Raw genomic sequence first — 26,107 nt, forward strand, 5'->3', positions numbered from 1 at the left:
TACGGAGTGTGGGGCAAGCCTGTGGCGGCAGAGGGCGGCATCATGTTGCAGCAGCCTGAGGCCCGCCGTGCGTTCTCCCGGGGAAGTTGTCCCTGGATCCCGGGACCCTGGCAGTGGCGGGCTTCACAGGCTCCCGGGAGGGGAGGTGTGGAGAGTGACCTGTGCTTGCACACAGGCTTCTTGGTGGTGGCAGCAGCCTTAGCGTCCTGTGCCCATCTCTGGGGTCTGCACTGATAGCCACGGCTTGTGCCCGTCTCTGCAGCTCCTTTAAGTGGCACTTTTAATCCCCTCTCCTCGCGCACCAGGAAACAAAGAGGGAGGAAAAAGTCTCTTGCCTCTTGGCAGCTCCAGACCTTTCCCCAGACTCCCTCCCGGCTAGACGTGGCTCACTAGCCCCCTTCAGGCTGTGTTCACGCTGACAACCCGTCCTCTCCCTGGGATCCAACCGAAGCCCGAGCCTCGCTCCCAGCCCCCGCCCGCCCCAGCGGGTGGGCGGACAAGCCTCTTGGGCTGGTGAGTGCCGGTCATCATCTGTCCTCTGTGCGGGAATGTCTCCACTTTGCCCTCCGCACCCCTGTTGCTGTGCTCGCCTCCGCGGCCCCGAAGCTCCCCACTCTGCCACCCGAAGTCTCCGCCCGCAAAGAAGTTTCTAGTGTGTGGAAACCTTTCCTCCTTCATAGCTCCCTCCCACTGGTGCGGGTCCCGTCCCTATCCTTTTTTTTTTTGGTGGTATGCGGGCCTCTCACCGCTGTGGCCTCTCCCGTCGCGGTGCACAGGCTCCGGACGTGCAGGCTCAGCGGCCATGGCCCACGGGCCCAGCCGCTCTGCCGCACGTGGGACCCTCCCGGTCCAGGGCACGAACCCGCATCCCCTGCATCGGCAGGCGGACTCCCAACCACTGCACCACCAGGGAAGCCCCCGTCCCTATTCTTTTGTCTCTGTTTATTCTTTTTTCTTTTGCCCTACCCAGGTACGTGGGGAGTTTCTTGCCTTTTGGGAGGTCTGAGGTCTTCTGCCAGCGTTCAGTAGGTGTTCTGTAGGAGTTGTTCCACATGTAGATGTATTTCTGATGTATTTGTGGGGAGGAAGGTCATCTCCGCATCTTAACTCTTCTGCCATCTTGAAGCTCCTCTCCTCGCCCCTTTTCATTTTTATTTTTTAAATTTTATTGAAGTGTAGTTGATTTATAATGTTCTGTTAGTTTTTGCTGTACAACAAAGTGATTCAGTTATACATATACCTACATTCTTTTTTATATTCTTTTCCATGATGGTTTATCACAGGATATTGAATATAGTTTCCTGTGCGATTCAGTCGGATCTTGTTGTTTATTCATTCTATATATAATAGTTTGCATCTTCTAATCCGAAACTCCCCAATCCTTCCCTCCCCCACCCCCTTGGCACCCACAAGTCTGTTCTCTATGTCTGAGTCTGTTTCTGTTTTGTAGATATGTTCATTTGTGTTGTATTTTAGATTCCACATATAAGTGATATCATATATCTGTCTTTCTCTTTCTGCCTTACTTCACTTAGTATGATAATCTCTAGGTCCATCCATGTCGGTACAAATGGCATTATTTCATTCTTTTTTATGGCTGAGTAATGTTCCATTGTATATATGTACCACATCTTCTTTTTTTTTTTTTTAAGCAACAAAGATATACTGTACAGCATAAGGAAATATAGCCATTAGTTTGCAGTAACTTTAAATGGAGTATAATCTATAAAATTATTGAATTGCAGTGTTGTACACCTGAAACTAATAAAATATTGTAAATCAACTATACTTTAATATAAGAAAAATAAAGACAGGCGCACCTTGCACTTTGAAATACTTCAATGTGTTATCTTTGAAAAAGATAGACGCTTTCTTATATAAATGTAGTTCCATTATTATTTTTAACAAAATTCTTCAGAATTTCTTAATATTTCTAATAAACATTCTGTATTTAAATTTCCCCATTTGCCCTCAAAATGTGTTTTTTTTTTTAAAAAAATTATTTATTTATTTATTTATTTATTTTGGCTGTGCCGGGTCTTAGTTGAGGCAGGCAGGACCTTTAGTTGCAGCATGTGGACTTAGTTGCAGCATGCATGTGGGATCTAGTTCCCTAACCAGGGATCAAACTCGCCCCCCTGCATTGGGAGTGTGGAGTCCTGCCCAGTGTACCACATCTTCTTTATCCATTCCTCTGTCGATGGACATGTAGGTTGTTTCCATGTCTTGGCTATTGTGAATAGTGCTGCTATGAACAGTGGGGTGCTTGTATCTTTTCAAATTATAGTTTTGTTTAGGTATATGCCCAGGCGTAGGATTGCTGGATGATATGCTTACGCCCCTTTTTACTCTCTTCTTTGCTTCTCTCATTCTTATGCTGCCTCCCCCTCTCCCCACCCCCAGACACCTACTGATCTGCTTTCTGTCACTAGGGGATTACTTTGCATTTTCTAGAGTTTTAAAGAAATAGAATTATAAAGTATGTACTTTTTTTTTGCCCTGGATTCTTTCAGTGTAACTATTTTGAGATTCATCCACATTGTTATGTGCATCAATAATTCATTCTTATGCTAAGTAGTATTCCATTGTGTGGAATCTGTTGATTCACCTGTTGTGGGACATTTGGATGATTTCCAGTTTTTAGCTGTCATGTATAAAACTGCCGTGAATATTTGTGTACAAATCTTTGTATGGACCTGTGTTTGTATTTCTGGGATATGTCTCTCTTGGTCATGATGTATTATCCTTTTTATATGTTATTGATTTAGGTTTGCTAACATTTTGTTAAGAATTTTTGCATCCATGTTCATGAGGGATATTGGTAGTTTCGCTTCTTGTTATCTCTGTCTGGTTTTGGTATTAGAATAATACTGGCCTTATAAAATGGAATGAAAGTATTCCCTCTTCTTCAGTTTTCTGATAGAGTATATAGAATTTGCATTATTAATTTTTAAAAGGGTACCAAAATCTCTAACTATAATTGTATGTTTATCTATTTCTACTTGCAATTCTATCAGTTTTTGCTTCATGCATTTGGAAGCTCTGTTACTAAGCACATAAACATTTAGAATTGTTATGTTCTCTTAATGAATCTACCCTTTTATCATTTTGAAGTGATTTTCTTTATCCCTGTTAATATTCTTTGGTCTAGGATATATTTTATATGATTTTAATTTAACTACTTCAAGTTCCTTTTGATATTAGCATGATGTATCTTTATCCATCCTTTTACTTTTAACCCATTTTTGAGGTTGCTTTGGGGATGATAGTATACATCTTTAACTTACCAAAGTCTACTTTAAGCGAGATTGTTACTTCACGTATGGTATAAGAACCTTAAAACAGTATACTTCCATTTCTCTCCTCCCAGACTTTGTACTAATGTTGTCAGATATTTTACTTTTTCTTGTTATAAGCTCCATGATTATTTTTGTTTGAAAGTCAGTTGTCTTTTAAAGAGATTTAGATGATAAGAAAAACATCTCATATGTTTACCCACATTATCACCGTTTCCAGTGCTTTTGTTGTATTGTGTAGATCCATATTTCTATTGGCTCTTATTTTCCTTGTCTCTGAAGGACTTCTTTTAACATGTCTTGTAAGGCAGACCTATTGATGGTAAATTTTTTTCAGGTTTTGTATGTCTGGAAGTCTTCATTTCATCTTAATTTCTTAAAGATTAAAAATTTGGTGGGCATAAAATTCTAGATTGATCATTTTTTCCCCATTACTTTAAACTTGTTGATCCACCGTAGCCTTGCTTCTTTTGAGAAATCTGCTGTCATCCCAATTTCTGTTTCTGTGTACAGAATATTTCTTTTTTTCTTTGGCTGCTTTTAAGATATTTTTTAAATCATTGTTTTGAACAATTTGATTCTGATATGCCTCAGTGTCGTTTTAGTAATATATATATTTTTATACTAGGGTTTTGTTGAGCTTCTATGGAAGTATATGGGTGTCATGGGTTAAATTGTGTACCTCTAAAATTCATATGTGGAAGTTCTAACCCCCAGTTCCTCAGAATATGCCCTTATTTGGAAGTAAGGTTATTGCAGATGTAATGAGTTAAGATGATGTTGTTTGTGTGGGTCCTAATATAATATGACTAGTGTCCTTATAAACAAGGGAAATTTGGGCACAGACACACACACATAGGGAAAATATCATGTGAAAATGAAGGCAGAGATTGAGGTGATGTCTCTATAAGCCAAGAAATGCCAAAGATTGCCAGCAAACACCAGGGGAGAGGTATGGAACACATTCTTCCTCGCAGTCCTCTGAAGGAACTAACCCTACCAACCTCTTGATTTCAGACTCTGGCCTTCAGAACTGTAAGAAAATAAATTTCTGTTGTTTAAGCCACTCAGTTTATGGTACTTTGTTATAGCAGCCTTTGTAGCCTAATATGATGGGTTTACAGTTTTCATAAAATATAGATACATATTGGTGATTTTTTCAAAATTTTTTTGTCTTCCCCCCACCCCCCTTTTAGGAACCCCTCAGTACATGGATGTTAAGCCACTTCAGGTTTTTTCTGTTTTTGTTTTTGAATCTTTTTTCTCTGTTTCATTTTGGATAGTTGCTATTGATATACCGGTTTACCAATATTTTCTTCTATAACACCTAATCTGTCACTAATCCCATTCAGTGTCTTTTTCATCTCTGATATTATAATTTTCCCTTCTAGAAGTTTGATTTTAGTCTTTAAAAATTTCCTTTCACATCACCAATTAACATCCTTAATTTTTCCTCTAGCTTTATGCACATATGGAGTATAGTTATAATATTTCAACACTCTGGTCTGTTGATTCTAACATCCATGTCATTATTGGATTGGTTTTGATTGGTTGGTTTTTCTACTTGTTATGGGTCATGTTTTCCTGCTCATTTGCCTGCCTGGTAATTTTTGATTGGATGACAGATGCTGTAAGTTTTACTTTGTTATGTGCTGAATATTTTGTATTCCTATAAATATCCTTGAGCTTTATTTTGGAAGACAGTTAAGTTACTTAGAAACAGTTTGATTCTTTCAGGTCTTGCTTTTAAGGTTTGTTTAATGAGACCAGAGTAACTTTTATTCTAGGGATTTTTATTCACTCTACCGAGGCAAGACTCCTGAATTATCGACTCAATGCTCCATAAATTATGAGGTTTTCCAATCTGGCTAGTGAGAAATGGCTCTATTCACATGTCTCTGTGAACTCTGAGACCACTAGGGTATATGTTGCTATTAAAAATTAGAAGTCTAGGGCTTCCCTAGTGACGCAGTGTTGAGAGTCCGCCTGCCGATGCAGGGAACACGGGTTCGTTCCCCGGTCCGGTAAGATCCCACATGCCGTGGAGCGGCTGGGCCTGTGAGCCATGGCCGCTGAGCCTGCGCGTCCGGAGCCTGTGCTCCGCAACGGGAGAGGCCACAACAGTGAGAGGCCGGCGTACTGCAAAAAAAAAGAAAAAAAAAAAAAAGAAGTCTAAGTGCATTCTATTTGCATAATAAAGTTCAAAGTCACAATCTGCTGAGAAGGTGCAACCCACACAGACCATTTTTTAAATTTTATTTTATTTTTTATATCTTTATTGGAGTATAATTGCTTTACATTGTTGTGTTTGTTTCTGTTGTACAGCAAAGTGAATCAGCTATAAGTATACATATATCCCCATATACCCTCCTTCTTGAGCCTCCCTCCCACCCTCCCTATCCCACCCCTCTAGGTTGTCACAAAGCATTGAGCTGATCTCCCTGTGCTATGCAGCAGCTTCCCATTAGCCATCCGTTTTACATTTGGTAGTGTATATATGTCAATGCTACTCTCTCACTTCGTCCCAGCTTACCCTTCCCCACTGTGTCCTCAAGTCCGTTCTCTACTTGTGTGTCTTTATTCCTGCCCTGCCACTAGGTTCATCAGTACCGTTTTTTTAGATTCCATATATATGAATTAGCATATGGTATTTGTTTTTCTCTTTCTGACTTACTTCACTCTGTATGACAGACTCTAAGTCCATCCACCTCATTACAAATAACTCAATTTCGTTCCTTTTTATGGCTGAGTAATACTCCATTGTATATATGTGCCACATCTTTTTTTTTGTATGTAATCAATTTTATTTATTTTTAACATCTTTATTGGAGTATAATCGCTTTACAATGTTGTGTTAGTTTCTACTGTATAACAAAGTGAATCAGCTATACATATACATATATCCCCATATCTCCTCCCTCTTGTGTTTTCCTCCAACCCCCCATCCCACCCCTCTAGGTGGTCACAAAGCACTGAGCTGATCTTGCTAGCTGCTTCCCACTACCTATCTATTTTACATTTTGTAGTGTATATATGTCCATGCCACTCTCTTCATCACAGCTTACCCTTCCCACTCCCAGTGTCCTCAAGTCTATTCTCTATGTCTGCATCTTTATTCTTGCCCTGCCCCTAGGTTCTTCAGATCCATTTTGTTTTCTTAGATTCCATATGTATGTGTTAGCATATGGTATTTGTTTTTCTCTTTCTGACTTATTTCACTCTGTATGACAGACTCTAGGTCCATCCACCTCACTACAAATAACTCAATTTCATTTCTTTTTATGGCTGAGTAATATTCCATTGTATATATATGTGCCACATCTTCTTTATCCATTCATCTGTCAGTGGACATTTAGGTTGCTTCCATGTCCCGGAAGTTATAAATAGTGCTGCACTGAATACTGTGGTACATGACTCTTTTTGAATTATGGTTTTCTCAGGGTATATGCCCAGTAGTGGGATTGCAGGGTCATATGGTAGTTCTATTTTAATTTTTTTAAAAATTTATTTATTTTATTATTTTTATTTTATTTGTTTATTGTTTCTGGCTGTATTGTCTTCATTGTTGCACACGGGCTTTTCTCTGGTTGTGGCAAGTGGGGGCCAATCTTCGTTGGGGTTTGTGGGCTTCTCATTGTGGTGGCTTCTCTTGTTGCGGGACACAGGCTCTAGGTGCATGGGCTTCAGTAGTTGTTGCACGTGGGCTCAGTAGTTGTGGCTCATGGACTCCAGAGCACAGGCTCAGTGGTTGTGGTTCGTGGGCCTAGCTGCTCCATGGCATGCGGCATGTTCCTGGACCAGGGATCAAACCCGTTTCCCCTGCACTGGCAGGCAGATTCTCAACTACTGTGCCACCAGGGAAGCCCTATTTTTAATTTTTTAAGAAACCTCCATACTGTTCTCCATAGTGGCTGCATCAATTTAAATTCCCACCAATAGTGCAGGAGGGTTCCCTTTTTTCCACACCCTCTCCAGCATTTATTGTTTCTAGATTTTTTGATGATGGCCATTCTGACCATTGTGAGATGATACCTCATTGTGGTTTTGATTTGCATTTCTCTAATGATTAGTGATGTTGAGCATCTTTTCATGTTTGTTGGCAATCTGTATGTCTTCTTTGGAGTAATGTTTATTTAGGTCTTCTGCTCATTTTTGGATGGGGTTTTTGTTTTTCTGATATTGAGCTGCATGAGCTGCTTGTATCTTTTGTTTGTTTCTTCATTTGCAAATATTTTCTCCCATTCTGAGGGTTGTCTTTTCGTCTTGTTTATGGTTTCTTTTGCTCTGCAAAAGCTTTTAAGTTTCACTAGGTCCCATTTGTTTATTTTTATTTCCATTCCTCTAGGAGGTGGGTCAAAAAAGATCTTGCTGTGATTTGTGTCATAAAGTGTTCTGCCTATGTTTTCCTCTAAGAGTTTTATAGTGTCTGGCCTTACATTTAGGTCTTTAATCCATTTTGAGTTTATTTTTGTGTATGGTATTAGGGAGTGTTCCAATTTCATTCTTTTACATGTAGCTGTCCAGTCTTCCCAGCACCACTTATTGAAGTGGCCTTTTCTCCATTTTGTATTCTTGCCTCCTTTGTCATAGATAAGGTGACCATATGTGTGTGGGTTTATCTGTGAGGTTTCTATCCTGTTCCATTGATCTATCTTTCTGTTTTTGTGCCAGTACCATACTGTCTTGATTACTGTAGCTTTATAGTGTAGTCTGAAGTCTGGGAGCCTGATTCCTCCAGCTCCGATTTTATTTCTCAAGATTGCTTTTGCTACCCAGGGTCTTTTGTGTTTCCATACAAATTGTAAATTTTTTTGTTATAGTTCTGTAAAAAAATGCCATTGGTAATTTGATAGGGATTGCACTGAATCTTAGATTGCTCTGGGTAGTATAGTCATTTACACAATGTTGATTCTTCCAATCCAAGAACATGGTATATCTTTCCATCTGTTTTTATCGTCTTTGATTTCTTTCATCAGTGTCTTACTGTTTTCTGCGTACAGGTATTTTGCCTCCTTAGGTAGGTTTATTCCTAGTTATTTTATTCTTTTTGCCACACAGACCATTTTGGAATCCCACTATTATGTTCTATGCATACAGCACATTTCTTCAGTGAAGGATCAGATAGGGTCATCTGCACAGTGCAGCATAAGAACAGAAATTTCAGCACCACTAATAGCAGAATAACTCTGCATAGAGCTTACCCTCTACCTCTACCTTGAGTAAAGAAATTCATTACATGTCAGAGGTGAAGAAATTTTAGAAAAGAAATTTTAGACTTTAAGTCTGTGAGCCACATATTCATAGACATTTTTGTTTTGTTTGTATAGCATTTTAAAATATTTAAATTGGTTGTTAATATTTTTAAATTGGGAGATGCTACACAAAAATGCAGACTTCTGGCCTCTCTTGCAGGAACAAAACAAAACAAATAAAACTGGAAACATTTCATTAGAAGTAAGGAGCAGCTGCCTCTTTTGAGTGGGTTAGGTGGGACCTCAGTCTTCAGTTTGGTCTTGCCAACATTGAGGTTGAGTGGCAGTGACATTTATCATTTTGCATGTGCTTTTTTTGTAATAGGGTTAAAAAGAATATATTTATTATATGTATTTCTTTATCACAGTGGGAAAGTGAATGATGGATTGAGAGGGGCTAATTTTCGAGAAAAATGGGAGAACATAGATTATTAGTGGAAATAAAGACCAAATATTTAATTTGTGTGATAAATTATGAGTTAAGATGCTACTGCAGTAAAACTCGGTTACCTCATCCATGTACACTGCCTAGGCATTTGAGTTTGCACCATGCTCTTTAGAGGTCCACTAAAAGCTGGGACTAGGGTTGAGATATGGACCTTTAAAACTTCTACGTATATTTGGTATTTGTAGAATATCATGTTTCAAATATTTGCAATATAAACATTTGTTAGAAGTTGTGATGCCCCACGTTGTATATCACAGAGTGGTATTAACATAATAGTTTATAAAAAAGGCAGGAATAGAAGCTATTTTCTCACCAAGGACTAATATACCAATGTTCCTTGCTGGCCTATACTTCTACTCAGGCAGTGTCTCTGTGAATTTAAGTTGTACTTCTCTGGAAGTGCCGGGCAACATGTTCAGTGCTATGGGAATATAAAGCTTAAGACCTGGTCTCTTCTTTTGGGAACTTATATCTGGTTGAGAAGACAAAGTATATGATAAGTGTATAATAAGCAGAACTGACATCATTCATTGCACTGAGTGGAGAACATCAGTGAGCTTAAGTGGTTTGCCAAGCCTTCCTGTAGAAGGAGGCAGGACTAAACCAGTATGGGCAGAAGATAGTCACATGAATACATTATGGGAGGAAATTTGGGGGATAGTGAAATGATCTCAGATATAACCTAGTTTAATATGTTCAATTTAGAGATAAATCAAGGCCCAGAGAAAGTTCAGTGTTTCTCATGGATGAACAGTAAGTTTTTCCTAGAAGCAAGGTCTCCGAATTCCTGCTTCACAACATAGCCATGTATCACCCCCATCATAGGCCTTGCCAATCTATGCTTTGCTTTTTATTATTGTCCTTTTCATTTTCTGATTCATCATGCATACTCTTTGAGAGAAGTGACCTTGTCTATCTTGGTTACTACTGTATTCCCAGAACCTAAAATACAGTCCCATCCCCGGCCCCAAGACAAAGGCACTTCCCAAGCCTTAAAGGAAAAATGCAGAGAATTAAGTTCTCACTTGATAAATTCTGAAATTCATATGTGAAAAGGTTTAGATGTGGACAAGAATTTTAGGGAGCGGAGAACAAGTCTTAGACTTTAACTCACAGTGATGCAACTCAATTAAAGCCAATAAATATTCAGTCAAGTTGTCATTTGGGTATACATCAAACAATCTCATTACCTTAAGTATGTAAGAATGAAAGGAAACAAGATTTGTAAGTACTGGTTGGGAAAAAAAAAAATCTAGCCCATGAAATGATGAATCAAAAGAAGCGAATTGGCTATAGAGAAGCCCTGGTTAAATGACAGGTGGTATAATTCTAGTATAATTATACTTAGTACACTTCATTTTAAACATAGGTCTATATTATAATCATTTTTATTAAGTTACGTTCTATGTGTATTATGTATACACACACACAAAGTCATATACATATAGTAATATCTGAAATTATGTTCATCTAATGTTAATGATAATATATAGTAATAGTGGAGTTTAGGTAGCTATTTTTTCTCTAATTTGTTTTTACTATACACCTTGAATTTTTCATGATAATAATTACTAAAAATAAAATTATTTTTTAAAACCACAACCCAGAGAAAATCAGAGTGTGTTTCCTTCCATTATCTTTTACATTAATAAACATATATTTTTATGCATTTTGAACCTTATCATATGTATTTATATACTCACATTTGTTGTACCCTCATTGTTTCGGATATTATTCTATTATATTCATGTTCTGATATCACAGCCAATTTTCAAAATATTAACATAACTTTTATATATCATAATTTAATCATTTCTTTAGGGACATTTATATTGCTTGTAAAATTTTGCAAATGTAGTTATAAATACTATAATAAGCATACATGTTTGCCTATATCTCAGATGATTTTTTTGACACATATCTGGAAGAGAATTCATTGGATCAAAATATATGAAGATATTTAAAGCCCTTGAAATATAGTATTGAATTGGTTATAATGGTAATCTACAGGAAGGGCTTGGAAATGTAGATAAGAGCCATTTGGGGAGAGATGAATTAGATGAGTCATATCATGGGAGTGGAAAAGAATAGGCCTTACATGGGAATCAATTCTGTAGGTCATTTTGTGTATTTTGGGAAATGAAATTTTGGTAGCAGAATGGAGACGTGTTCCTGAGGGACAACTCAAATATCTTGCCAGCTGCAAAGGCAAGTCAAATGATAATGTCTAAGGTTGCTTATTTATTCTTAACCTGAGTGAAGACAGTCAGTCAGTCAACAAGTGTGTATTAAATTCAGCTCTCTCAGAACTTTGTGGACCTTACTGAAGTATCTTCTGACTTTGGATGGTTCACTAGTCTTATTGGGCCTCTATTCATGTCACTGGTGGCTGGATTTAAGCTTACATTATTTTTTTTTAAGAAGGACGTGCAGGTTTTATACTCCCTGAATTCTTCCATGTTGAAAACAGTTGCCTTTATACTTGAGGGGTGAGTTGGTAGGATATAGTATTCTTTAGTCCTGATTTTTTTTTTTTTTAGAACTTTGTATATACCCATTTATTAGCTTCTGGCAATGGATGTTGCTGGGGAGAACTGTTAAATGAGCTTGAATTTTTTTTTTTTTTTTTTTGCCTCATAGAAGAAAAAAAGTAGAAAGTACATTACATGTATTATATAACATTACATGTAATTTTATGTAATATATATTTTAAATAATATATATATGCATATACACATATACATTAACACCCGGGTTTTGATACGTATGCATCAATTTTTGTTTTGCTATTGTGTGCTTTTTCAGTATATAGATTTACTTCATCATTTAAGGAATAATTTTTGATTTTATGGTATTTTCAATGGTTGAATATCTTTTCAGGGATACTAGTTAGCCCCAAGTTAGATCACCTTTGTCCTCCATGTTGATTATCTTGTAATTGTTTTCATTTTATTCTTTTTTCATTCATTGTGGTTACATTAAGCCTTTGTTTCATGTCAGTAATTCACTTTATAGCTGTGTTTATCTGCTTTCTTTTGTTTCTAATTTACTTAACGGTTTTTTAATAATGGCATCTTGGCTTTTAATTTGTTTCCATAGCTATATAAACAGCCATTTAGTCTCATTCTGTTTTTTCATTATTTGACATCTGAGTTCTTATTTTAAGTCTTATTAAAATTTTAAATCACATGAAGCACTTGTGGGCAATTTTCCTGTTTCATAGAGCATGTTTTCTTCCACATGGGGCTCTTCAACTGTCTTTTGTATACCACCGTCCATTCTTTTTTTTTTTTTTACATCTTTATTGGAGTATAATTGCTTTACAGTGGTGTCTTAGTTTCTGCTTTATAACAAAGTGAATCAGTTATACATATACATATGTTCCCATATCTCTTCCCTCTTGCGTCTCCCTCCCTCCCACCCTCCCTATCCCACCCCTCCAGGCGGTCACAAAGCACCGAGCTGATCTCCCTGTGCTATGTGGCTGCTTCCCACTAGCTATCTACCTTACGTTTGGTAGTGTATATATGTCCATGCCTCTCTCTCGCTTTGTCACACGTTACCCTTTCCCCTCCCCATATCCTCAAGTCTGTTCTCTAGTACGTCTGTGTCTTTATTCCTGTCTTACTCCTAGGATCTTCATGACATTTTTTTTCTTAAATTCCATATATATGTGTTAGCATACGGTATTTGTCTTTCTCTTTCTGACTTACTTCACTCTGTATGACAGACTCTAGGTCTATCCACCTCATTACAAATAGCTCAATTTCGTTTCTTTTTATGGCTGAGTAATATTCCATTGTATATATGTGCCACATCTTCTTTATCCATTCATCCTATGATGAACACTTAGGTTGTTTCCATCTCTGGGCTATTGTAAATAGAGCTGCAATGAACATTTTGGTACATGACTCTTTTTGAACTATGGTTTTCTCAGGGTATATGCCCAGTAGTGGGATTGCTGGGTCATATGGTAGTTCTATTTGTAGTTTTTTCAGGAACCTCCATACTGTTCTCCACAGTGGCTGTATCAATTTACATTCCCACCAACAGTGCAAGAGGGTTCCCTTTTCTCCACACCCTCTCCAGCATTTATTGTTTCTAGATTTTTTGATGATGGCCATTCTGACTGGTGTGAGATGATATCTCATTGTAGTTTTGATTTGCATTTCTCTAATGATTAATGATGTTGAGCATTCTTTCATGTGTTTTGTTGGCAGTCTGTATATCTTCTTTGGAGAAATGTCTATTTAGGTCTTCGGACCATTTTTGGATTGGGTTGTTTGTGTTTTTGTTATTGAGCTGCATGAGCTGCTTATAAATTTTGGAGATTAATCCTTTGTCTGTTGCTTCATTTGCAAATATTTTCTCCCATTCTGAGGGTTGTCTACTGGTCTTGTTTATCGTTTCCTTTGCTGTGCAAAAACTTTGAAGTTTCATTAGGTCCCACGTGTTTATTTTTGTTTTTATTTCCATTTCTCTAGGAGGTGGGTCAAAAAGGATCTTGCTGTGATTTATGTCATAGAGTGTTCTGCCTATGTTTTCCTCTAAGAGTTTGATAGTTTCTGGCCTTCCATTTAGGTCTTTAATCCATTTTGAGTTTATTTTTGTGTATGGTGTTAGGGAGTGATCTAATCTCATACTTTTACATGGACCTGTCCAGTTTTCCCAGCACCACTTATTGAAGAGGCTGTCCTTTCTCCACTATACATTCCTGCCTCCTTTATCAAAGATAAGGTGACCATAGGTGCGTGGGTTTATCTCTGGGCTTTCTATCCTGTTCGATTGATCTGTCTTTCTGTTTTTGTGCCAGTACCATACTGTCTTGATTACTGTAGCTTTGTAGTATAGTCTGAAGTCAGGGAGCCTGATTCTTCCAGCTCCGTTTTTCGTTCTCAAGATTGCTTTGGCTGTTCGGGGTCTTTTGTGTTTCCATACAAATTGCGAAATTTTTTGTTCTAGTTCTGTGAAAAATGCCAGTGGTAGTTTGATGGGATTGCATTGAATCTGTAGATTGCTTTGGGTAGCAGAGTCATTTCCACAATGTTGATTCTTCCCATCCAAGAACATGGTATATCTCTCCATCTATTTGTATCATCTTTAATTTCTTTCATCAGTGTCTTATAATTTTCTGCATACAGGTCTTTTGTCTCCTTAGGTAGGTTTATTCCTAGATATTTTATTCTTTTTGTTGCAATGGTAAATGGGAGTGTTTTCTTGATTTCACTTTCAGATTTTTCATCATTAGTATATAGGAATGCCAGAGATTTCTGTGCATTAATTTTGTATCCTGCTACTTTACCAAATTCATTGATTAGCTCTAGTAGTTTTCTGGTAGCATCTTTAGGATTCTCTATGTATAGTATCATGTCATCTGCAAACAGTGACAGTTTTACTTCTTCTTTTCTGATTTGGATTCCTTTTATTTCTTTTTCTTCTCTGATTGCTGTGGCTAAAACTTCCAAAACTATGTTGAATAAGAGTGGTGAGAGTGGGCAACCTTGTCTTGTTCCTGATCTTAGTGGGAATGCTTTCAGTTTTTCACCATTGAGGACGATGTTGGCTGTGGGTTTGTCATGTATGGCCTTTATTATGTTGAGGTAAGTTCCCTCTATGCCTACTTTCTGCAGGGTTTTTATCATAAATGGGTGTTGAATTTTGTCGAAAGCTTTCTCTGCCTCTATTGAGATGATCATACGGTTTTTTCCCTTCAATTTGTTAATATGGTTTATCACATTGATTGATTTGCGTATATTAAAGAATCCTTGAATTCCTGGAACAAACCCCACTTGATCATGGTGTATGATCCTTTTAATGTGCTGTTGGAGTCTGTTTGCTAGTATTTTGTTGAGGATTTTTGCATCTATATTCATCAGTGATATTGGCCTGTAGTTTTCTTTCTTTGTGACATCCTTGTCTGGTTTTGTTATCAAGGTGATGGTGGCCTTGTAGAATGAGTTTGGGAGTGTTACTCCCTCTGCTATATTTTGGAAGAGTTTGAGAAGGATGGGCATTAGCTTTTCTGTAAATGTTTGATTTCACTTTCAGATTTTTCATCATTAGTCTATAGGAATGCAAGAGATTTCTGTGCATTCATTTAGTATCCTGCTACTTTACCAAATTCATTGATTAGCTCTAGTAGTTTTCTGGTAGCATCTTTAGAATTCTCTATGTATAGTATCATGTCATCTGCAAACAGTGACAGTTTTACTTCTTCTTTTCTGATTTGGATTCCTTTTGTTTCTTTTTGTCCCTGATTGCTGTGGCTAAAACTTCCAAAACTACGTTGAATAATAGTGGTGAGAGTGGGCAACCTTGTCTTGTTCCCGACATTAGTGGGAATGGTTTCAGTTTTTCACCATTGAGGACAATGTTGGCTGTGGGTTTGCCGTATATGGCCTTTATTACGTTGAGGTAAGTTCCCTGTATGCAAACTTTCTGGCGAGTTTTTATCATAAAGGGGTGTTGAATCTTGTCAAAAGCTTTTTCTGCATCGATTGAGATGATCATATGGTTTTTCTCCTTCAGTTTGTTAATATGGTGTATCACATTGATTGATTTGCGTATATTGAAGAATCCTTGCATTCCTGGGATTAACCCCACTTAATCATGGTGTATGATCCTTTTAATATACTATTGGATTCTCTTTGCTAGTATTTTGTTGAGGATTTTTGCATTGATGTTCATCAGTGATATTGGCCTGTAGTTTTCTTTTTTTTTGTGACATCTTTGTCTGGTTTTGTATCATGATGGTGGCCTCATTGAATGAGTTTGGGAGTGTTCCTCCCTCTGCTAGATATTGGAAGAGTTTGAGAAGGATGGGCATTAGCTTTTCTGTAAATGTTTGATAGAATTTGGCTCTGAAGCCATGTGGTCCTGGGCTTTTGTTTGCTGGAAGATTTTTAATCACAGTCTCAATTTCAGTGCTTGTGATTGATCTGTTTACATTTTCTGTGTCTTCCTGGTTCAGCCTCGGAAGGTTGTGCTTTTCTAAGAATTTGTCCATTTCTTCCAGGTTGTCCTTTTTTTTTTTCAGGTTGTCCATTTTGTTGGCTTATAGTTGCTTGTAGTAATCGCTCATGATCCCTGTATTTCTGCAGTGTTGGTTGATACTTCTCCTTTTTCATTTCTGATTCTATTGATTTGAGTCTTCTCCCTTTTTTTCTTGATGAGTCTAGTTAATGGTTTACTAATTTTGTTTATATTCTCAAAGAACCAGGTTTTAGTTTTATTGATCTTTGCTATTGTTTCCTCCATGTCTTTTTCATTTCTTTTTTTTTTTAACTCTTTATTGGGGTATAATTGCTTTACAGTGGTGTGTTAGTTTCTGCTTTATAACAAAGTGAATCAGTTATACATATACATATGTTCCCATATCTCTTCCCTCTTGCGTCTCCCTCCCTCCCACCCTTCCTATCCCATCCCTCCAGGCGGTCACAAAGCACCGAGCTGATCTCCCTGTGCTATGTGGCTGCTTCCCACTAGCTATCTACCTTACATTTGGTAGTGTATAAATGTCCATGCCTCTCTCTCGCTTTGTCACAGCTCATCCTTCCCTCTCCCTATATCCTCAAGTCCGTTCTCTAGTAGGTCTGTGTCTTTATTCCTGTGTTACCCCTAGGTTCTTCATGACATTTTTTTTCTTAAATTCCATATAAATGTGTTAACATATGGTATTTGTCTTTCTCTTTCTGACTTACTTCACTCTGTTTGACAGACTCTAGGTCTATCCACCTCATTACAAATAGCTCAATTCCGTTTCTTTTTATGGCTGAGTAATATTCCATTGTATATATGTGCCACATCTTCTTTATCCATTCATCCTATGATGGACACTTAGGTTGTTTCCATCTCCGGGCTATTGTAAATAGAGCTGCAATGAACATTTTGGTACATGACTCTTTTTGAATTATGGTTTTCTCAGGGTATATGCGCAGTAGTGGGATTGCTGGGTCATATGGTAGTTCTATTTGTAGTTTTTTAAGGAACCTCCATACTGCTTTCCACAGTGGCTGTACCAATTCACATTACCACCAGCAGTGCAAGAGTGTTCCCTTTTCTCCACACCCTCTCCAGCATTTATTGTTCATTTATTTCTTATCTGATCTTTCCTTTGCTAACTCTGGTTTTTTTTGTTGTTGTTGTTGCTGTTCTTCTTTCTCTAATTGGTTTAGGTGTAAGTTTAGGTTGTTTATTTGAGATTTTTCTTGTTTCTTGACATCGAATTGTATTGCTATATACTTCCCTCTTAGAACTGCTTTGCTGCATCCCATAGGTGTTGGGCCATCGTGTTTTCATTGCCATTTGTTTGTAGGTATCTTTTGATTTCCTCTTTGATTTCTTCAGTGATCTCTTGGTTATTTAGTAGCGTATTGTTTAGCCTCCATGTGTTTGTATTTTTTACAGTATTTTTCCTGTAATTGATATCTAGTCTCATAGTGTTGTGGTTGGAAAAGATACTTGACACAATTTCAATTTTCTTTTTCTTTTTTGACATTTTACATAATTTCTTTTACTCATTTTCTTTTGTGAACTTTTATTTTAAAATATATATTTGACCAATATCCTGAGAATACTAGAATTGCAACATGTAATTACTGCAAAAATTATTAATCAGATATCCTATGTATATATATATTAAACTTAATAAATGCATTTTTATTTCTATGTTGCACATTATCAGAACTAGAAGTGAATCGTTGTAATGTCATAGATATTTTATGTAAGTTTTAATTCAGTTAAAATGAGCTCCTTAATAATTGTCTTTATTGTTTGTTTGTTTGTTTCTCACATCACTCTGTTATTGGTGAAATCAGTCATACAATCAACTGGGTCATTCCATTATTGGATGACTTGAATAATATATATATATATATTTTATACAGCAGGTTCTTATTAGTCATTAATTTTATACACATCACTATATACTTGTGAATTGCAATCGCCCAGTTCATCACACCACCACCACCACTCCCACCCCCACTGCTTTCCCCCCTTGGTGTCCATATGTTTGTTCTCTACATCTGTGTCTCAATTTCTGCCCTGCAAACCAGTTCATCTGTACCATTTTTCTAGGTTCCACATATATGAGTTAATATATGATATTTGTTTTTCTCTTTCTGACTTACTTCACTCTGTATGACAGTCTCTAGATCCATCCACGTCTGAAGAAATGACCCAATTTCGTTCCTTTTTATGGTTGAATAATATTCCATTGCATGTATGTACCACATCTTCTTTATCCATTCGTCTGTTGATGGGCATTTAGGTTGCTTCCATGACGGGGCTATTGTAAATAGTGCTGCAGTGAACATAGGGGTGCATGTGTCTTTTTGAATTATGGTTTTCTCTGGGTATATGCCCAGTAGTGGGATTGCTGGGTCATATGGTAGTTCTATTTGTAGTTTTTTAAGGAACCTCCATACTGTTCTCCCTAGTGGCTGAACCAATTCACATTCCCACCAGCAGTGCAAGAGTGTTCCCTTTTTTCCACACCCTCTCCAGCATTTATTGTTTCTAGATTTTTTGATGATGGCCATTCTGACTGGTGTGAGATGATATCTCATTGTAGTTTTGATTTGCATTTCTTTAATGTTTAGTGATGTTGAGCATTCTTTCATGTGTTTGTTGGCAATCTGTATATCTTCTTTGGAGAAATGTCTATTTAGGTCTTCTGCCCATTTTTGGATTGGGGTGTTTTTGTTATTGAGCTGCATGAGCTGCTTGTAAATTTTGGAGATTAATCCTTTGTCAGTTGCTTCATTTGCAAATATTTTCTCCCATTCTGAGGGTTGTCTACTGGTCTTGTTTATCGTTTCCTTTGCTGTGCAAAAGGTTTGAAGTTTCGTTAGGTCCCACGTGTTTATTTTTGTTTTTATTTCCATTACTCTAGGAGGTGGGTCAGAAAGGATCTTGCTGTGATTTATGTCATAGAGTGTTCTGCCTATGTTTTCCTCTAAGAGTTTGATAGTTTCTGGCCTTACATTTAGGCCTTTAATCCATTTTGAGCTTATTTTTGTGTATGGTGTTAGGGAGTGACCTAATCTCATACTTTTACATGTATCTGTCCAGTTTTCCCAGCACCACTTATTGAAGAGGCTGTCCTTTCTCCACTGTACATTCTTGCCACCTTTGTCAAAGATAAGGTGTCCATATGTGCGTGGGTTTATCTCTGGGCTTTCTATCCTGTTCCATTGATCTATCTTTCTGTTTTTGTGCCAGTACCATACTGTCTTGATTACTGTAGCTTTGTAGTATAGTCTGAAGTCAGGGAGCCTGATTCCTCCAGCTCCGTTTTTCGTTCTCAAGATTGCTTTGGCTATTCGGGGTCTTTTGTGTTTCCATATAAATTGCGAAATTTTTTGTTCTAGTTCTGTGAAAAATGCCAGTGGTAGTTTGACAGGGATTGCTTTGAACCTATAGATTGCTTTGGGTAGTAGAGTCATTTTCACAATGTTGATTCTTCCAATCCAAGAACATGGTATATCTCTCCATCTATTTGTATCCTCTTTAATTTCTTTCATCAGTGTCTTATAATTTTCTGCATACAGGTCTTTTGTCTCCTTAGGTAGGTTTATTCCTAGATATTTTATTCTTTTGCAATGGTAAGTGGGAGTGTTTTCTTGATTTCACTTTCAGATTTTTCATCATTAGTATATAGGAATGCCAGAGATTTCTGTGCATGAATTTTCTATTGTGCTACTTTACCAAGTTCATTGATTAACTCTAGTAGTTTTCTGGTAGCATCTTTAGGATTCTCTATGTATAGTTTCATGTCATCTGCAAACAGTGACAGCTTTACTTCTTCTTTTCCGATTTGGATTCCTTTTATTTCCTTTTCTTCTCTGATTGCTGTGGCTAAAACTTCCAAAACTATGTTGAATAAGAGTGGTGAGAGTGGGCAACCTTGTCTTGTTCCTGATCTTAGTGGAAATGCTTTCAGTTTTTCACCATTGAGGACGATGTTGGCTGTGGGTTTGTCATATATGGCCTTTATTATGTTGAGGAAAGTTCCCTCTATGCCGACTCTCTGGAGGGTTTTTATCATAAATGGGTGTTGAATTTTGTCAAAAGCTTTCTCTGCATCTATGCAGATGATCATATGGATTTTCTCCTTCGATTTGTTAATATGGTGTATCACGTTGATTGATTTGCATATATTGAAGAATCCTTGCATTCCTGGAATAAACCCCACTTGATCATGGTGTATGATCCTTTTAATGTGCTGTTGGAATCTGTTTGCTAGTATTTTGTTGAGGATTTTTGCATCTATTTTTATCAGTGATATTGGCCTCTAGTTTTCTTTCTTTGTGACATCCTTGTCTGGTTTTGGTATCAAGGTGATGGTGGCCTTGTAGAAGGAATTTGGGAGTGTTCCTCCCTCTGCTATATTTTGGAGGAGTTTGAGAAGGTTAGGTGTTAGCTCTTCTCTAAATGTTTGATAGAATTCACCTGTGAAACCATCTGGTCCTGGGCTTTTGTTTGTTGGAAGATTTTTAATCACAGTTTCAATTTCAGTGCTTGTGATTGGTCTGTTCATATTTTCTATTTCTTCCTGATTCAGTCTTGGTAGGTTGTGCATTTCTAAGAATTTGTCCATTTCTTCCAGATTGTCCATTTTATTGGCATAGAGTTGCTTGTAGTAATCTCTCATGATCTTTTTTATTTCTGCAGTGTCAGTTGTTACTTCTCCTTTTTCATTTCTAATTCTATTGATTTGAGTCTTCTCCCTTTTTTCCTTGATGAGTCTGGCTAGTGGTTTATCTATTTTGTTTATCTTCTCAAAGAACCAGCTTTTAGTTTTATTGATCTTTGCTATTGTTTCCTTCATTTCTTTTTCATTTATTTCTGATCTGATTTTTATGATTTCTTTCCTTCTGCTAGCTTTGGGGTTTTTTTGTTCTTCTTTCTCTAATTGTTTGAGGTGCAAGTTTAGGTTGTTTATTCGAGATGTTTCCTGCTTCTTAAAGTGGGCTTGTATTGCTGTAAACTTCCCCCTTAGAACTGCTTTTGCTGCATCCCATAGGTTTTGGGTCATTGTGTCTGCATTGTCATTTGTTTCTAGGTATTTTTTTATTTCCTCTTTGATTTCTTCAGTGATCACTTCGTTATTACGTAGTGGATTGTTTAGCCTCCATATGTTTGTATTTTTTACAGAATTTTTTCTGTAATTGATATCTAGTCTCATGGTGTTGTGGTCAGAAAAGATACTTGATACAATTTCAACTTTCTTAAATTTACCAAGGCTTGATTTGTGACCCAAGATATGATCTATCCTGGAGAATGTTCCATGCGCACTTGAGAAAAATGTGTATTCTGTTGTTTTTGGATGGAATGTCCTATAAATATCAGTTAAGTCCATCTTGTTTAATGTATCATTTAAAGCTTGTGTTTCCTTATTTATTTTCATTTTGGATGATCTGTCCATTGGTGAAAGTGGGGTGTTAAAGTCCCCTACTATGAATGTGTTACTGTCGATTTCCCCTTTTATGGCTGTTAGTATTTGCCTTATGTATCGAGGTGCTCCTATGTTGGGTGCATAAATATTTACAATTGTTAGATCTTCTTGTTGGATTGATCCCTTGATCATTATGTAGTGTCCTTCTTTGTCTCTTCTCGTATTCTTTATTTTAAAGTGTATTTTGTCTGATATGAGAATTGCTACTCCAGCTTTCTTTTGGTTTCCATTTCATGAAATATCTTTTTCCGTCCCCTTACTTTCAGTCTGTATGTGTCTCTAGGTCTGAAGTGGGTTTCTTGTAGACAGCAAATGTATGGGTCTTTTTTTGTATCCATTTAGCTAATCTGTGTCTTTTGGTGGGAGCATTTAGTCCATTTACATTTAAGGTAATCATCGATATGTATGTTTCTATTCCTATTTTCTTAATTGTTTTGGGTTCGTTATTGTAGGTCTTTTCCTTCTCTTGTTTTTCTTGCCTAGAGAAGTTCCTTTAGCAGTTGTTGTAAAGCTGGTTTGGTGGTGCTGAACTCTCTCAGCTTTTGCTTGTCTGTAAATGTTTTAATTTCTCCATCAAATCTGAATGAGATCCTTGCTGGGTAGAGTAATCTTGGTTGCAGGTTTTTCTCCTTCATCACTTTAAATATGTCCTGCCAGTCCCTTCTGGCTTGCAGAGTTGAAAGATCAGCTGTTAACCTTATGGGATTCCCTTTTGTGTTATTTGTTGTTTTTCCCTTGCTGCTTTTAATATGTTTTCTTTGTACTTAGTTTTTGACAGTTTGATTAATATGTGTCTTGGTGTATTTCTCCTTGGATTTATCCTGTATGGGAGTCTCTGTGCTTCCTGGACTTGATTAACTATTTCCTTTCCCATATTAGGGAAGCTTTCAACTATAATCTCTTCAAATATTTTCTCAGTCCCTTTCTTTTTCTCTTCTTCTGGAACCCGTATAATTCGAATGTTGGTGCGTTTAATGTTGTCCCAGAGGTCTCTGAGACTGTCCTCAGTTCTTTTCATTCTTTTTTCTTTATTCTGCTCTGCAGTAGTTATTTCCACTATTTTATCTTCCAGGTCACTTATCCATTCTTCTGCCTCAGTTATTCTGCTATTGATCCCATCTAGAGTATTTTAAATTTCATTTATTGTGTTGTTCATCATTGCTTGTTTCATCTTTAGTTCTTCTAGGTCCTTGTTAAATGTTTCTTGCATTTTCTCTATTCTATTTCCAAGATTTTGGATCATCTTTACTATCATTATTCTGAATCCTTTTCCACGTAGGCTGCCTATTTCCTCTTCATTTGTTAGGTATGGTGGGTTTTTATCTTGCTCCTTCATCTGCTGTGTGTTTTTCTGTCTTCTCATTTTGCTTAACTTACTGTGTTTGGGGTCTCCTTTTTGCAGGCTGCAGGTTCGTAGTTCCCGTTGTTCTTGCTGTCTGTCCCCAGTGGCTAAGGTTGGTTCAGTGGGTTGTGTAGGCTTCCTGGTGGAGGGGACTCGTGCCTGTGTTCTGGTGGATGAGGCTGGATCTTGTCTTTCTAGTGGGCAGGTCCACGTTTGGTGGTGTGTTTTGGGGTGTTTGTGGACTTATTATGATTTTAGGCAGCCTCTCTGCGAAAGGGTGGTGTTGTGTTCCTGTCTTGCTAGTTGTTTGGCAGAGGGTGTCCAGCACTGTAGCTTGCTGGTCGTTGAGTGAAGCTGGGTGCTGGTGTTGAGATGGAGATCTCTGGGAGATTTTCGCCATTTGATATTATTTGGAGCTGGCAGGTCTCTTGTGGACCAGTGTCCTGAAGTTGGCTCTCCCACGTCAGAGGCACAGCACTGACTCCTCGCTGAAGCACCAAGAGCCTTTCATGTACACGGCTCAGAATAAAGGGAGAAAAAGTAGAAAGAAAGAATTAGTAGAAGTAGAAAGAAAGAAAGGAGGGAGGGAGCGAGGGAGGGAGGAAGGAAGGAAGGAGGGAAGGAAGGAAAAAAAGAAAGAAGGTAAAGTAAAATAAAATAAAGTAAGAGAAAATATACTAAAGTTATTAAAATAAAAAAATATTATTTAGAAAAAAAATTAAAAAAACCCCAAAAACGGACAGATAGAACCCTAGGACAAATGGTGGAAGCAAAGCTATACAGACAAAATCTCACACAGAAGCATACACATACACACTCACAAAAAGAGGAAAAGGGGAAAAAATCATAAATCTTGCTCTCAGAGTCCACTTCCTCAATTCGTTGTCTATTCATGTATTCCACAGATGCAGAGTACATCAAGTTGATAGTGGAGCTTTAATCCAGTGCTTCTGAGGCTGCTGGGAGAGATTTCCCTTTCTCTTCTTTGTTCTCACAGCTCCCAGGGGCTCAGCTTTGGATTTGGCCCCGCCTCTGCGTGTATGTCGCCGGAGGGCGTCTGTTCTTCGCTCAGACAGGACGGCGTTAAAGGAGCCGCTGATTTGGGGGCTCTGGCTCAGGCCGGGGGTGGGAGGAGGGCCACGGCGTGCGGGGCGAGCCTGCGGTGGCAGAGGCCGACGTGACGTTGCACCAGCCTGAGGCGTGCTGTGCGTTCTCCCAGGGGAGTTGTCCCTGGATCCCGGGACCTTGGCAGTGGCTGGCTGTACAGCTTCCCGGAAGGGCAGCGCGGACAGTGACCTGTGCTCGCACACAGACCTCTCTGTGGCGGCAGCAGCAGCCTCAGTGTCCCATGCCAGTCTCTGGGATCCGCGCCTCCAGCCACGGCTTGCGCCCGTCTCTGGAGCTCCTTTAAGCGGCGCTCTCAATCCCCTCCTCTCGCGCACCAGTAAACAAAGAGAGAAGAAAATGTCTCTCGCCTCTTCTGCAGGTCCAGACCCCGCCCTGGACTCCCTCTCGGGTATCCGTGGCGCACCAACCCCCTGCAGCTTGTCTTCACGCCGCCAACCCCTGTCCTCTCCCGGCGCTCTGACCGAAGCCCCGAGCCTCAGCTCCCAGCCCCGCCCGCCCCGGTGAGTGAGCAGACAAGCCTCTCGGACCGGTGAGTGCTGGTCGGCACCGATCCTCTTTGTGGGAATCTCTCCCCGCTTTGCCCTCTGTACCCCTGTTGCTGTGCTCTCCTCCGCAGTCTCCGAAGCTTCCCCCCTCTGCCACCCGTAGTCTCTGCCCGCGAAGGGGCTTCCTAATGTGTGGAAACCTTTCCTCCTTCACAGCTCCCCCCCCACTGGTGCTGGTCCCGTCCCTATCCTTTTGTCTCTGTTTATTCTTTTTTCTTTTGCCCTACCCAGGTACGTGGGGGGGTTTCTTGCATTTTGGGAGGTCTGAGGTCTTCTGCCAGCGTTCAGTAGGTGTTCTGTAGGAGTTGTTTCACGTGTAGATGCATTTCTGGTGTATCTGTGGGGAGGAAGGTGATCTCCGCGTCTTACTCTTCCGCCATCTTCCCGGAAGCTCCCCGTCCGTTCTTTTAATATTTTACTATAGCATATTTGTACATTTGCCATACTCTTTTGTTATTTTAAAAAATGTTTCTTATACTTAATGGGAGAAGTTCTAGTTAGTCTTCTAGTTGCTTGTTATAACATGAATGAATTTTCCATGACTCCTTATAATCTATTTGTCCTTTTTGAAGACTGGTGGGTCCAGTATTTTTTTTTAAACATCTCTATTGGAGTATAATTGCTTTACATTGTTTTGTTAGTTGCTTCTATATAACTAAGTGAATCAGCTATACATATACATATATCCCCATATCTCCTTCCTCCTGCATCTCCTTCCCACACTCCCTATCCCACCACTCTAGGTGGTCACCAAGCACCAAGCAGATCTCCCTGTGCTATGCGGCTTCTTCCCACTAGCTATCTGTTTTACATTTGATAGTGTATATATGTCCAGGCCACTCTCTCACTTTGTCCCAGCTTACCCTTCCCCCTCCTCAGGTCCTCAAGTCCATTCTCTAGTAGGTCTGCGTCTTAATTCCCGTCCTTCCCCTAGGTTCTTCATGACCCTTTTGTTTTTCTTAAAATCCATATATATATGTGTTAGCATATGGTATTTGTTTTTCTTTCTGACTTATTTCACTCTGTATGACAAACTCTAGGTACACCCACCTCACTACAAATAACTCAATTTGGTTTCCTTTTATGGCTGAGTAATATTCCATTGTATATATGTGCCATATCTTCTTTATCCATTCATCTGTCGATGGACACTTATGTTGTTTCCATGTCTTGGCTATTGTAAACAGTGCTGCTGTGAAGATAGGTTTGTGTGTATCTTTTTGAATTATAGTTTTGTCTGAGTGTATGCCCAGGAGTGAGATTGCTGGATCATATGGTAAGTGTATTTTTAGTTTTTTGGGGAACCTCCACACTATTTTCCACAGTGTCCACATCAATTTACATTCCCACCAACAGTGTACAAGGGTCCTCTTTTCTCCACACCCTCTCCAAAATTTATTTGTAGACTTTTAAATGATGGCTAGATAGCAGAATGTACTCTTGGAACTGGAGTTGTTTCTCAATTTTCTCATGGTAACTTGAATCTTTTCTTCTGAAAAAAGGTAGTTAACTCAGTTTTCAACCTCACTTTCCATCAATCATTTACATCAGTCCCCTCCATATTCTTTAAATCAGAAGGGGGAAAATAAGAAAAACTCTTTCACAGGATGGCAGGGAGTTTATAGAACTTTTTCCCCTT

General features: G+C 38.4%; 1 pseudogene across 1 annotated transcript in view; it reads left to right on the forward strand.

The window, feature by feature from the left end:
* The window catches only part of LOC149749698 (myelin expression factor 2 pseudogene), a 178,643-nt pseudogene extending 162,252 nt beyond the window's left edge, over positions 1-16,391 (forward strand). Inside the window, exon 3 of the transcript XR_016392826.1 lies at positions 1-16,391. This exon is cut by the window's left edge and continues 60,627 nt beyond it. The product of XR_016392826.1 is annotated as a myelin expression factor 2 pseudogene (transcript).
* Positions 16,392-26,107: the final 9,716 nt, after the last annotated feature.

The sequence above is a fragment of the Delphinapterus leucas genome, chromosome 3 (genome assembly GCF_059928025.1).
Source record: "Delphinapterus leucas isolate spDelLeu-1000000601 "Yukka" chromosome 3, BTC_Dleu_Yukka2, whole genome shotgun sequence".
NCBI classification, from domain to species: Eukaryota; Metazoa; Chordata; class Mammalia; order Artiodactyla; family Monodontidae; genus Delphinapterus; species Delphinapterus leucas.